This window comes from Psittacula echo, assembly GCF_963264785.1.
Source record: "Psittacula echo genome assembly, chromosome: 8".
In the NCBI taxonomy this organism is placed as follows: domain Eukaryota; kingdom Metazoa; phylum Chordata; class Aves; order Psittaciformes; family Psittacidae; genus Psittacula; species Psittacula echo.
Window position 1 is genome coordinate 4,942,686 of NC_137744.1, and position 12,952 is coordinate 4,955,637.

Below are 12,952 nucleotides of genomic sequence, written 5' to 3' on the forward strand. Positions count from 1 at the left end.
AGCAGGGAGCAGAGGAGAGGTTGAAATCCCCAGTAACGCTGATTACACCAAGCACGAAGCTGCATGGGGCTCAGGGCCTGTCACAATCTTCCAGGGGCTCCTCCAGGTCTCTCGGCCTCCTCACCACATGCCACAACGTGCTCTCAACCTGGGCTCCTGGTGAGCTTGAAGATCTGCTGTGAAAGCGCCAGGTTGGGGCTGCTGGGCCTCCAGAGGGACTTGGGACTGACAGAGGGACTAGGCAGAAGGACTGACAGCCCCGTGGCATGGACATGAGGCATCAATGCAGGAGCATCCTGCCCATCAGCTTGCACAAGGGATGTTGTTATCTCCATGCTTACAGGCTTGTTGAGTTCCCAGGCTGCTGAGGACATGGGTCAGCAATGTCACCCACCTCTGACAGCCACCAGAATCCTCTGCCAAGGGGAAGATCAGCAGAGCTGCAGGCAGGGCTGTGTCCTTCCACACTGCTCCTTGACAGAAGGGAGGAGAGGCTGGACTCTGGCAAAAGCAGGGTCACCCTGTCCAGGGGCACGATTGCCCCCACATCCCATCACTCCAGCAGTGGCAAGAAGAATCCACCCCTCCCTGTACCCCAGTTCCCATGCAAGAAGATGGACTGGAGACAAGGGCCCGGCCCGCTCTGAACCAGACTGACTCCCGTGGTCCTCCAGGTGGCCGAGCCGCCAGCCAAGGAGGATGCTGAGAGCTGCAGGACCCTTCTGCTCCTCCCGGAAACAAACTGAAGCTTCACACCGGGTGTGAGCATTTGGAGGCAGGGAGGAGGAGCGCTGCAGGGGCTTGCTGTGCCCACCGCAACCGGCGCTGTCCCCCTGTCCCTGCAGCGAAGGACACAGCCCCTTCCTACCATCATTTCCATCCTTTGCCAGCTGATGGCTTGTGCTGGGGCCAGCGGGACGGAGTTGTGCTGCTGCCTCCAAGTAATATTTCATGCCTGCAGCTCAGCCAAGTCCAACCAGGCATTGGAGAGAGAGATCTTCCGCTGGCCACGAGCATCTCCCTCACTGCTCCAGCGCCCTGCATCACCCGCTCGGCTCCTGCCATCAGCTTGTGGCTGGAGGAGAGCAGGTGTGAGGACAGGAAGGATGGGAAGGGCTGTAAAAGCTCTCCTGCACCTGGAATGACTCAGAGGCGTGTCTGCCCCCTGTGCCCAGGTACCCGAGTCTGCCCTCGCCCGGCTCTGGGGCCCCTTTGGACCATCCCAACTGGCAGAGGGGAATTGTGTCTGGGCTCGGCAGGACCCAGCACGCTGTCAGCGCTAACAATAGCGAGGAAGAGCTGGCTCCTGCCGGCGCCACGAATCCTGGGCAGCCCGGCTCACCACCCACAGCACAAAAGCAATTAAAAGTTGCACACAGAGGCCACTGTGAAGAATGAGGGCACGTAGCCATGTCACTGCTGCAGCGTTCACGCCTGTCACACCAGAAGAGCCAGTCCCGGGGGATGCAGCTGGCCCAGAGTTGCTGGGAAGTGCTGGAGAGGTGCAGGGCTCAGGACTGGGCACCAGTCCTCAGCACAAGCCCCAGAAAGGGGCTTGTGTAACCCAGGCACAGGCAGAGCTTCTGCTTCCACCATCCCCTCCATCAGCCACAGCTCGGCTGCTCCCACCCCATAAGGCCAGTGACAGGCATTAGCATCCTCATGGGAACCCCCACGGAGAGGAGCAGCAAGCAAAGCAGCCAGCCCATCACACACTGGATGCGGGGAGCCCTCCATGTCCCCCTGCCATGCAGCATGCATGCAGCGTGGGCCCCATGGGGGGCTGTCCTGGGAGGGGGGCCCTGTTCCCTGCACCCCCGGTCCCCCGCTGCAGCCCATTGTATAACATGGCCGGGCCGTCAGGATGCATCTCATCAGCTCGTGCGGCTGCGTCCCCCCGGGAGCCGGCGGCAGCAGCTGCCAGCATGCATTAGGCAGCGCTGCCTGCACCCGCTGAGGCGGGGAGGGTGCAAGCAGGGGCACCGCAGGGAGAACGGGGTCAGTCTGGGCGCACATGGGAGCCCCTCGTTTGCTGCCCGTGGATCATCACCCATCACCTGCCCCGCCACCCCTCAAGGAGAGGGGTTCAGTCAGTGGTGGAGTGAGGCACAACCCTAAGGACCTACATCCCCATGGCCTCCACTGCCTCCATCACCAGCTTTGCTGATACAGCATCTTCCCAGTGGGGGTGACAGGCTGCTTGTCCCAGCCCCCTGACCACCTTGGGAGTGAGGGCAGGACCAGCATCGCTTTGCCCCTGCTCACCCCCTGCACCCCAGAGGCTGAGCACTTGCCATCTGGGTGCTCCACTGGCACAGACAGCACGCGTCCCACCAACCCCAAAACACACCTGTGGGAAGCGATGCTCTGAACCCCTTTCCCTGTTGGTGGGTGACACCACGCAATGCACCATGGCAGGAGGAAAACCCACTGTAGCAGAGCTGTGAAAATAACTGATTTGGAGTTTCCTTCAACAACCAAATAATAATAAACTCCAAATCATTCTGAGTAACCCAGAGCAAACAAGAAACACCACAAAAGCAAACGCCATTGTCTCCACAAGGGTAAACAAGCAAACGGACACTAAACAGGCAAAGAAAAAGCAAAGTTTATTTGGGGAAGGGAGACTTATCCTTTAAAAAAGGTTCCACGGAGCTTCACCTGATATCGCAGTTTTGACTCCAAAGGCAAAGCCAAACTATTTTAAATAAAAAATGTCAAAGTGAGATATTTTTATATTTCAAAAAATCCATTATTTTGGCCACAAACCCAGAATGTATGAATAGTTCAGGCCAGTCCAAAACTGCATATTTTTGTCGAGCAAAGCATTTGTAGAAAATGTTTCACCCCGCTCTGCTAGAAACAAATGTGGCCGCAGTGAAGCCGCTTCCATCACTCTTGTAGTAAGTGGGGAGCTGGGCAAGAGATGCTCCGTGCTGAGCAGTGAACCGGCTGTTCACAGCCCCTTGCACATCCCCAGGCCAGGAGGTGGGAAGTGACATAGCAAAGGGGGTTGGTATATCCTTAATAGGTGTGATTTATACAGCAAAAGCATTTCTTTAAAGCCCTGCTGGCAGGGGAGGGAGGCGGGAGGCAGAAGGGTCACTTCGCCCATGGCCAGTTTGCTTTCTGGTGCAGAGGATTAGAGCCAGCGGGAGCCAAAAGCCCTACAGAGACACCTTCACTGCCACTGCCAGCTCTTGGGGTGACATTAGGAGTACTCCCAGCTGCCTGGTCTTGCTCTGGAGCTCTGGCGAGATGAAGCCCGCACAGCCTAACATCCTGTTCGCTCCTGCCAGCATCCCATCCGCAGGACCAGGAGGACCAGGGCTCCACAGGCTGCTGTGACACCCCGAAATGCCCAGCCTGGCTGGCCTTTGCAATGGGCTTTTGGCACCCGATTTTGCCACTGCCTGAGATGCAGGAGGATGGAGAGGGGCCACCCCATCCACAGCGGGAACAGCCCTTGTGCTGAGTCAGGATGCTGCAAAACAACCGGCTAACCCACACCGGCTGCACATCACGGGCCTCCATCTTCCCTTGCTCTGCAGATCTGGCTCACTCTGGGGCTCATGAAATCCCCTCTGTGCACCAGCTATGGTACAGCAGGATGATGGCACAGGCCAGCACCCACCTCCCTGCCCACACCACTCAGGCCATGCGGCGTGCATGGCTGCACTCCCTGAAAGGCTCTTTCTCTCCCATTCACACCAGCCACAGCAGGATTCGCCCTCCCTTTTGTGCACGCATCCAGGCTTGCATGCAAGCCAGCAGTGCCACAGGGAAGAGCAGAAGGAGCAGGGGTGCAGGCAGTGCCGAAGCATCTCACCCAGGCAGGACACATCAGGACACGCACTGCTGCTCCTGGGAAGCCTCTTTGGCTTCCTCCAAGCCCCCCATGTCCCATCCCATCCCCAGCTGAATGATGGGGCTGCCAACACACAAACTGCGTTCACAGGTGGGAGCAAAGCCCTGCAGCCCCTCGCAGCCTGCACAGGGGTCTTGCTCCCACAAACCCACCTTCCGCAGCTGGGACTGCCAGGGAAGGTGCAAAACCAACCATGGCAACACATAGAACCCTGCACTGTGTGGATCACAAACCATCTTCCTGATCCCCAGGCTTTCCTGCCTTTGGTTGAGCTGCAAATTGAGATGCTTACTGCCTGGGCATTTCATCAGGGTGCAGGATGAGCCCCCCAGCCTTTGGCTGCCCTGCGTTCTCCCAGGCGCTGCACACCCCATGGACACCCATCCCTCTGCACGCCACCCCCGCCAAGGATGGCCGGGCTCGTCTTTCCCTTTTATTAAGAGCTAATTATCCCTCTATTAGTTTGGGGAAGGATAGTGGCCATGCCTGTAAAACCAGCATTCATTAACCCTTTCACCCCAGCCTGGGATTAATTTCCTGCTGACCCCGTGCTGGGCGATGCGCGCCCAGGGGAGCGCGGCCGGCGCGCAGACAGTGGGGCTTTGTTCGGCTGCGGCTGTTGATGCAGTATCGCCTTACGTGTCGAACGCTCCAGCCCCACTCCCGGCGTCCAAGAGCAGCAAAGCCCAGCAGGCACCGGGATTATTATTGGAAGTCCAGGGAGGGCAAGGAGAGGTGTCAGGCTTTGGCAAGGCTGCGGCCATGGGTTTGTGGGAGGGACCTCACTGTGGGGAGGGGAACGGGCAGAGCTGGGGCAGCAGTGGGACCCACGCACCCCTCTGTGCCTGACCGCAGCTGCCTTCTCCCCCTGGGATGAAGCTCAGCCCTTCCCATGCATCTCCTCTTCCCTCACAGCTTTGCAGCTCAGCCCTCTTCATGATCCAGCCACTTGCTCCTCAAGCGTCCTCTCCAGGCTGGCCTATTAAGAGTATAATTAATGGCCAACACCTTATTACATTAAGCAGCAGGATGCCAAAGTTCATCACACATCTTTGTTATGAGCTGCTTTTTCATTTAGAGTCTGTCCAAAGTGATGCAGGAATGGGAACTGCCATCCTTGCAACGTCCTGGGGCCCAGCACAGTACCGGCACAGCACTGGCATTGCAGAGCAAGCTGGGCATTGGGTTGAGATCACACATAAAGTGAAACAGGGATGCCCACAGGTAATGGCTAAAAACCCCTGGCTGGGGTGCCGCTGGCATGTGCCAAGATGTCTTCTTATGAGAGCATGCCAAGCAACTTCCTCCACTGCCCTGACCATGGGCATGTCCTCCTGACCATGTCCTCCACTCCCCATCACTGCTCGGGGCCGTGGCTGCTGCCAAGCATCATCTAGCATTTGTCCATCATATTCCTGGTGGCTCCAAGGCAGTGAGGAAGGTTTCCCAAGGGGAAGCTCCAGTGTTGGTGGGTGATGCGGTACTGGCCTGCAACATGCGCAGGCAGCTCTGAGCATCAGCGGCTGGGGATGCTGCAGTCATGGAGTTGGGTGCCACTGCCCAGGAGTGTCAGGTTCGGTGATGGGAGAGCAGAGCCCCTGGCTCCTCAGCCAGCTCCGATGCCCACAGCTGCTCTTGCAAGAGCATCATCCCAGGGCATCCAGGGAAACAGCACCCACTTTGCTCTTGGAAAGGGACCCTCACCCAGTGAAACCACAGGGGGCCTGAGGGGAAAGAGGCCACAGGAGCCCACTGCCCCCCAGCTCCACAGGGCCAAGCCCCCAGGCAGGGCAGCAGGAAGGGCAGCGCTGAGCACAAGCCACCTGCCAGCAGCCTGGGCAGCCCCGCCATGGGGCTGGGGCAGCAGGGAGCCTCCTGGCGCTTTGGTCCCATTAATGCAAAGCAAAATAAACCCCACAGGCAGCTGCCTTTGGGCTCCTGGCTCCGGCCAGCAACACGCTGCCATTTTACCCACCATTCACCTCTGCAGGTTTCCCCTGCATCCCTCCCCAGGTCCATCCACACCATCACGGCTTTGCCTTGGTGTAAGGAGGAAGACCCTGCAGAGAGGAGGCAGAGGCATGTCCCTAAGCCTCCCATCTCCTGCCCCACACCTCAGGGTTGGACCCACCTAGCCCCTACAGCAGGATTTGGGGTTTTCCCACCCCACACCAGACACCATTGGGGCATCTCCCCACGTGAGCTCTCCCCGTCCCCCTACCTGGGTAGAAGAGAGCAAAGCTTCCTCAGCCTTTCTAAATCGCCGGCTCTTCTTTCTTTCTGGCTCAGCTACCTCACAAAGACCCCAGAGCCACAGCAAGAGCCAATTTCCAGCAGGAACCTGGCGCTGGGCTCACTCGGGAGGATTACACCAGGCTGCAGGAATTAGGGGGAAAGCCTGGCTGGAACTGAAGCCTCACTCGGCTCTTCCCAGCCAGACCAGGGCTTGCAGGTCCAAGGCTGGGGGCAATCACTGCGACAGGGACAGGGGCTGCAGGAGACATTCCAGGCATCACCCCAAAGCACAGCTCTTTGTCCTGGCTCAGTCCAAATTGAATCCTTGTGCGCTGCGTGCTGGCCTTTGGGACACAGGAGGTGGCAGGAAAGGCTCACCCGCATCTCTCCATGGGGTGAGATGAAGCGACGGGTGCACAGCTTGTGCCACCCCCCAGGACATGCCCATCCATGGTGCCCTGATTCCCCTACAGGGATGAGTGACAGCTATAGGGGCAGAGCCACAGAGCAACCAGACAAATGGGGTCCAGGCTGGTGGAGAGGCAGGACCCTCGGCTCCCAGGGTGGCCGCAGCGCTGACATTTCACATTTACCTCTCATCCTCCATCAAGACAAGAAGAAGGAAAAGCTCTGTGTTTCCTTCAGACCCTGTTCCAGCAGCCGGGGGACCCTCTCCAAGGGTTGTGTTTCAGTGACATTAAAACCTTGCACATAATTAATTTACGTTTGCTGTGGAGCAATACTTGTATCCATGCCTTTTTAACAAATGAAAAACTACTGGATTTGTCCTGGAGCTCCTTGCTTTGGCAGGCCTCACCCTGCTGGAAGAAAGCTCTCCCCTTTCCTCCTCCCTTCCCTGCTTTCCGGACCCCTCCTAAAGGTCCTTTCCCTTTCCCATCTCTTCAGCCCCTCCAACCCAGCTCTTTCATCGTGGTTGCTCCACCAGGCTGCTGGCAAACAGGGGGGGTCAGGCACAAGACCCCTGTGTTGCTGCATGTGTCCTGGCTGGCTCTTCCCTCCTCATGCACAGGCTTCCCGCTGGGATACATCCAGGAAAGAGCCACTTCGGGATGCTGGAAGCCCTGCCAGGATAAGAAGGCTGCAACCATCACCCTGGCTTCAGGCCTGCCTGTGGAGAACAAACCTTGGCAGCACGTGACATCTTTCTTAGAGCACTTGAGATCAGCTGGTTTTAGCTACAGAAAACTGCCGGTCCTTTGTGTGGAGCCTGGGCTGGGCTGCTTCTCGTCCCAGATTTGCTCTGCCTCGGGGCACAGATGGCTTCACTGTCACTAAGGATGGTGCTGCTCGCTGGTCGCTGCGCAGGAACACAGAGCGAGCACTGGATTCCAACCCAGCACAAGCTACGCTCTCTTCTTCCTCCTCCTGTCCTTCTCCTCCTCTTCCTCTCCTACGCAGCCCCGGGGCAGGGACCACTCTCCCGCGCTCCCCAGCGCGCTGCCCATGCGATGGGCTGGTGACAAACGGCCCCCCGGTGCATTGCCGTTATTGCTCTCATTACGGAGCCCGTGGGACTCGTTGCATACCACGACAGCCTAATGGATCTTCCAGGCTCCGCTCCTGGAGCATGGAAACCAGGTGCAGCAAGTCGGTGGATGCCGCAGAAACCCTGGCTGTGGGAAAAGCGCATCGCCTCGACCAGGGGAACCTGTTGGTTATTGTGGATATACGGCAGGGAAAACAAGGATAAACTTCCCAATCCTCATTGCAGCAGCCGGCCCGGCTGAGGTTTATTAAAAAGGATTGCTGTTATAGAGCCTTTTACAGGCTGGGGGTTTTCAGATGCTCCCCTTGGAGTGGAAATGCCAGAGAATGAGGAGGAGTGAGTTGGGAAGAGTGGCTGTGTCCTTGGAAGTGTTGCGGTGAGTTAGGGCAATGGGATGTGATAATGGAAAGGGAACTCAGAGCAGCCATGAGGACAGGGGCTCCATTGCCCCGCTTACCCTCAGCCCAGCCAAGGCCAGGATGAGCAAGGGGCTGGAGGCACTGGTGCTCTGGCTCTGTCCCTGCTGCCTCTTGGGGCCTGCTGATCCCATGGATGTGCAGCAGCAGCCACTGCTCAGGGCTTTGTGGGAAGAGGGAAGCTCCGGGGCAGGCGACACTTGGCAATGCTGGAAATAGCAAGGCAAAGAGCAGCGGGGAGGGTGGGAGCAGTTGCAAGAACACCCTGCACAGCACCAGTGCATGGAGCCACTGCTCCAGGCTCAGTCCCCCCAGTGTTGCTGCCTTCCCTACTTGCACCCCCCGGCACGCCGGGACAAACCGGGCGATCCTCGGGAGGCGCCTTTATAAACGGAGAGATCAGAATACACCAAAAACATCTGAAAAGCATCAAGCCTCTCTCTGCGGTCTGCTTTCCATTCGGGGAGGTTGCTGCCAGGTTACATGGACCCACTGGTATGCGAGTCTGTGGCTACGAGGCCAGAGGTGGCCTGGGAAGCCTTCTCTCTGATCTCCCCTTCCCTAACAGCCTGACCCTCCCTGCAGCACAGGGATGCTGTGGGTGTGCAGTGGGAGGCGATGCTGCAGGGAGCATCTGCCCTGCATCCAATAGCACCTCTGGCAGCCGTGGCCGGTGTCCCGGCACCGCAGTCAGTGCCCGCCTGTGTGCTCCCCATGCCAGGGCTCAGCCCAAGGTCCCCAGCAGCCCCACTGGGGCACCCTGATGCCCCATCACCAGCTGAGCCTTGTCTCAAACAGGAGTTGGAAGTGCTGTGGATCTGTAACACCCCGAGCACTCCCCCCCAAGGCAGTTTGAGCTTCCCATCATTGAACCAGGTTACACTGGTACTTTCTGTATGGAGTCCCCATTCCATGGAGTGGAGCACACTTGGGGTGCCACCCTGGCCATGCCACTCAGTGGACTGGCACCTGCACTGGGGCCACAGTGCACTCCAGCATCCATCCTCATGCAGCCACAGCTCAGGGCACAGCCCTTGTAAACACCCCAGCAGCTGCTTTGGACCCAAGTGGGATCCAGCCAAGGGCGAGTTAATAAACCTGACAGAAAGCTCCTTTACATTAAATAATTAAAATAACGTATCCAGGCCTGACAGACATCCAAAAACATCAGAGCTTTGCAGCTTTAATGAAGTTTCCAGATCCAGAGGCTCCCAGGCAAGATCCCGCCAATCCCACTCCCTACCAGCCGGCCCTTGGGAGCAGAGCCGCCACACGCTTGGCTCCTGTGTCCCCATGGGCACTAACGCTCACAGGTTGGCCTCTTCTCCCCACTGCAGGCAAGGGTGCAGACGCTCCCAAGCAAAGCTCTTCCCAGCCCAGATGCTTTTGGTGCATCACAGTGCGAGCTGGAGGGGAGCGTGGTGGTTCCCCCAAGCCCCATGCAATGGGGATGACGCAGCTCCGTCCTATCTGTGCCCATGGTACACCCCCTCTGCAGCAGCCTCAGGACCTACATGGGTCAGTGCACTGGGGGACATCCCATGGGTCAGACAGGGTTTGCCCCACCAGATCCTGCTGTGGGTGTTCCTGATCCTGTGCCAGGTCCCTGTCTGGGTCCACCCGGAGCAGCCCTGGAGATGGGGAGAACTTGCTGTGCTCCCGCTCCCCGGCCGGGTGCTGGATTACAGGAACCTGTTAAAGTGCTTTTCTCCTTCTCTGGCAGGTTCGAGCAAGTCTGGCGCTTACAGTTTTACCCTTTGGGCATCAGGGACCAGCGAAGCTGTTTAAAATTAAAAGTGCTATTTAATTCACACTGGGATCAAAGCATGCAGAGAAGGATGATTTTCAAACCAGCAAACCACATATAAGCACGCCTGTCACACCCAAAGGCCCACTCCCCCCACCCTGACCCCAATCCAAATCAGCCCCTGCTTGCTCCTACAGACGTCCTGGCATGGTCCCTATGGCTCAGGCTGCGCCCCAAGCGCCTTGGAACCCGTCTGCTGGTTTTGATCTCCTCGGCCCACCTTGTCTCTCACCCCTTACATGTCAGCCAAGAAGTTCATTCTCCACCCCCTCTTGGTGCCTTGGCCTCATTTTTCCTCCAAGACCCCATAAACCTGACTCATCCCTGCATGCAATAACCATGCATTCCGGCATCCACAGCCTCTGATGGAACAACCTGGATTGGTGGAGGCTTGGAACTAGATGATCCTTCAGGTCCTGTCCAACCCAAACCATTCTCTGGTTCTATGAATTCTATGATTCAGACTTAGTTTCTACATCGCAGGCCGAGCTTTGACTTTGCCATCCTCTCCTAGAGAACTGCTGCACGAGCTAGAGGGAAGCTGACCTTGCTCCCCTCCTCTGGATGGTTTTCCCTTTGCCTTTCCTAGAGGATGCTCATTCCTGCCACTGTTCTCCAGGTTGCCAAGAGCCTTCCTCTGACCCTGGAGACCAGTGAGGCCATGGGGCACCAGCGTCCACACCACCGGTCCCCTGGGATCCACAGGGATGCGGCACCCAGAAGCTGTAGCCTCTGCCTGGGACCTCACACACTCCTGCATCACCCCGAGCACGGCCTCACCAGGAAGCGACCCCTTCCCTATCTTCCTGCTCCATCCCCAGTCCGCATCATTCCTCCCATGTTCTGCATCCCGCATCCCAAATGCAAACCAGCAATGAGGATGTCACTGCCCTTCCCCAGGACCTTTCTTCTTCAGCCATTCCGGACTCCTGGAGCTGGCTCCATGCCACCCGCTATCCTGTGCTGTAAAGTGGTGTCCGAAGTCCAGCCAAATCAGAAATACTGGCTCCAGGCTGAGCAAGGCGGTTGAAGAAGCTCACCAAGTGTTTCCCATCCACGTCCTGTTTCTCATTCCTAACGTATGGTGCTGCCCGGTACTTCATAGCAATGCAAAGTGCCATATGAAAGCTGGTTATAAAGAGCAAAAGTAATGACTGCAGTGAAGCCCATTTTGGAGCCAGCGAACGCACCATCTGCTAAGGATTTATTACCATCCCATTTCCTAAAATGACTTCTTAATAATTTATCACATGAAGGTACACTGAGAAATGACTAAATAATTATCAGTGACTAGATGGGATGAACATCCCTGTCCTGAGCCATCTGCCAACGGCTCCCGCAAGGCTCTGATGGCTCCTGGTGCAGGCACAGCCTCTCGAGCTCCTGTAGGGGACGGGACCAATGGGCACATCGAGCCTGGGGCCATGCTGGTGGCATCAGGGGAGCCTCCAGCTTCAGGGTCAGAGCTACAGAATCATACAGGTTGGAAAAGACCTTTCAGATCATCAAGTCCAGCTGTATCCATTGAGTATCCATATGAACTCCAAGTCCTTCAAGTCAGAGGGGCCTTGTGAGATGCTGCAAGTATCAGACGAAAATCTGTACCATTTTTAACGCTGACCAACACAAACCCAACAGCTCCCTGTGACACCAGCAGGAAAAGCCACTGATGAAGTGGGTGAGCTAACTTGACCCAGATCTCTTCAGACCAGGCTGGGATTCCGAAAGACAACCTGGGGCAGCAAAAAAGCACACAGGAGACAGCCGGGTTTCCATAGGAAAAAAACCCTTTTATTTAACAATATATCAGGTTCCATCACGGCTCCATGGAGTTCAGATGCCACAGAGCTGGTTACCGATGCCGATGATATGCTACTGGGCGGGAGAGCTGGAGAGAAGGTGAAAGGAATCAAAAAGAGGAACATGACACGAAGAAAGAAAACTCTGCAGTGCCGGGAGCGCGGCCGCTGGGACCCACCGGGAGCCAAGGACAATCAACCAGTGCGGGATTGCCGAGCCCTGCTCTGTGACATAGCCCCTGCAGCAGCTTGGGGACCGGCCATCCCCCAAGTAGGTTTGGCACAGAGGGTCCTCATCTCCTCTGGGCCATGGCCACACAGCCAAAACCCCGGCGTCTCCCTGCACGGCCAAGCCATGTGGTACCCAAACCGCTCCTGCTGCTCGCCAGTGGCATTCCCAGCCCTGAGCCAAAGCCCCAGTCCTGCATGCCCTGCACCAGCAGTGGGACCGGCCACACCTGAGCTCCAAGTTCAAATCCACCTCTCGACTAACAGCAGCGGAGGATGGACAGGGAAAATGTGTCAGCCTGGATGCTCCAGTGGTGCCGGCACCATGGCAAAGGCAGCAGCCCCGCGGCTGGTTGATGGCGCGATGCGGGGCTGCCCGGGAACGCTGGGACTTTGCCCCCATTGGGATGCAGGACCACGGTGAGGGCGCGGATGCGACGGCATGGGATGTAGATGTGGTCACAGCTCTGAAATGTGGGAGTGCGCGGTGCGGGTGTGCTGGTGCGCGGTGCAGCCCGGAGGGAGGACGAGAGGACAGGAGGTACCAACCCTGCTCCAAACCGCCTCACTCTCCTATAATGCAGATTCACAGGCATTCCAATGAGGAAGTGGGACTACAGGAGCTCCCTGCTGCCTTCTGGCTGCCCCTGGGGAAGTGCCAGCATGCCGGTGACACCAGAGATGGCTTTCATGGGCATGGACACCTCCCTGAGCACAAGGACCCTTGGCACTGTCCCACACAAAACACGGGCTCTGCTGAAGAGGAACAAGCCACCCCAGCCCAGGCACCCAGCAGAGATGGGGCTGTGGTGTGCTTGCAGCTGGCAACTGGAAAATAGGGATGGTCAGGGAAAAGGATCTGCACGGGTCTGGAACAGTGGGTCAGGATCTCAGGATGCTGCACTGAGTTCCACATCCTGAGGTTCGGGCTTTTTTGGTTTAAGACGAAAAATGAGATAAATTTGGTGCTCCTTTAGTTCACCTGATGTTGCCAAGTCTCCTGCCTGGGGCTGCAGCTCTGCCTGGACCCAGGACAGCCAGAAACAAGCTGGGGATGAGCCAGGTCTGACCCTGCCATGGGTGCTGGGGCTG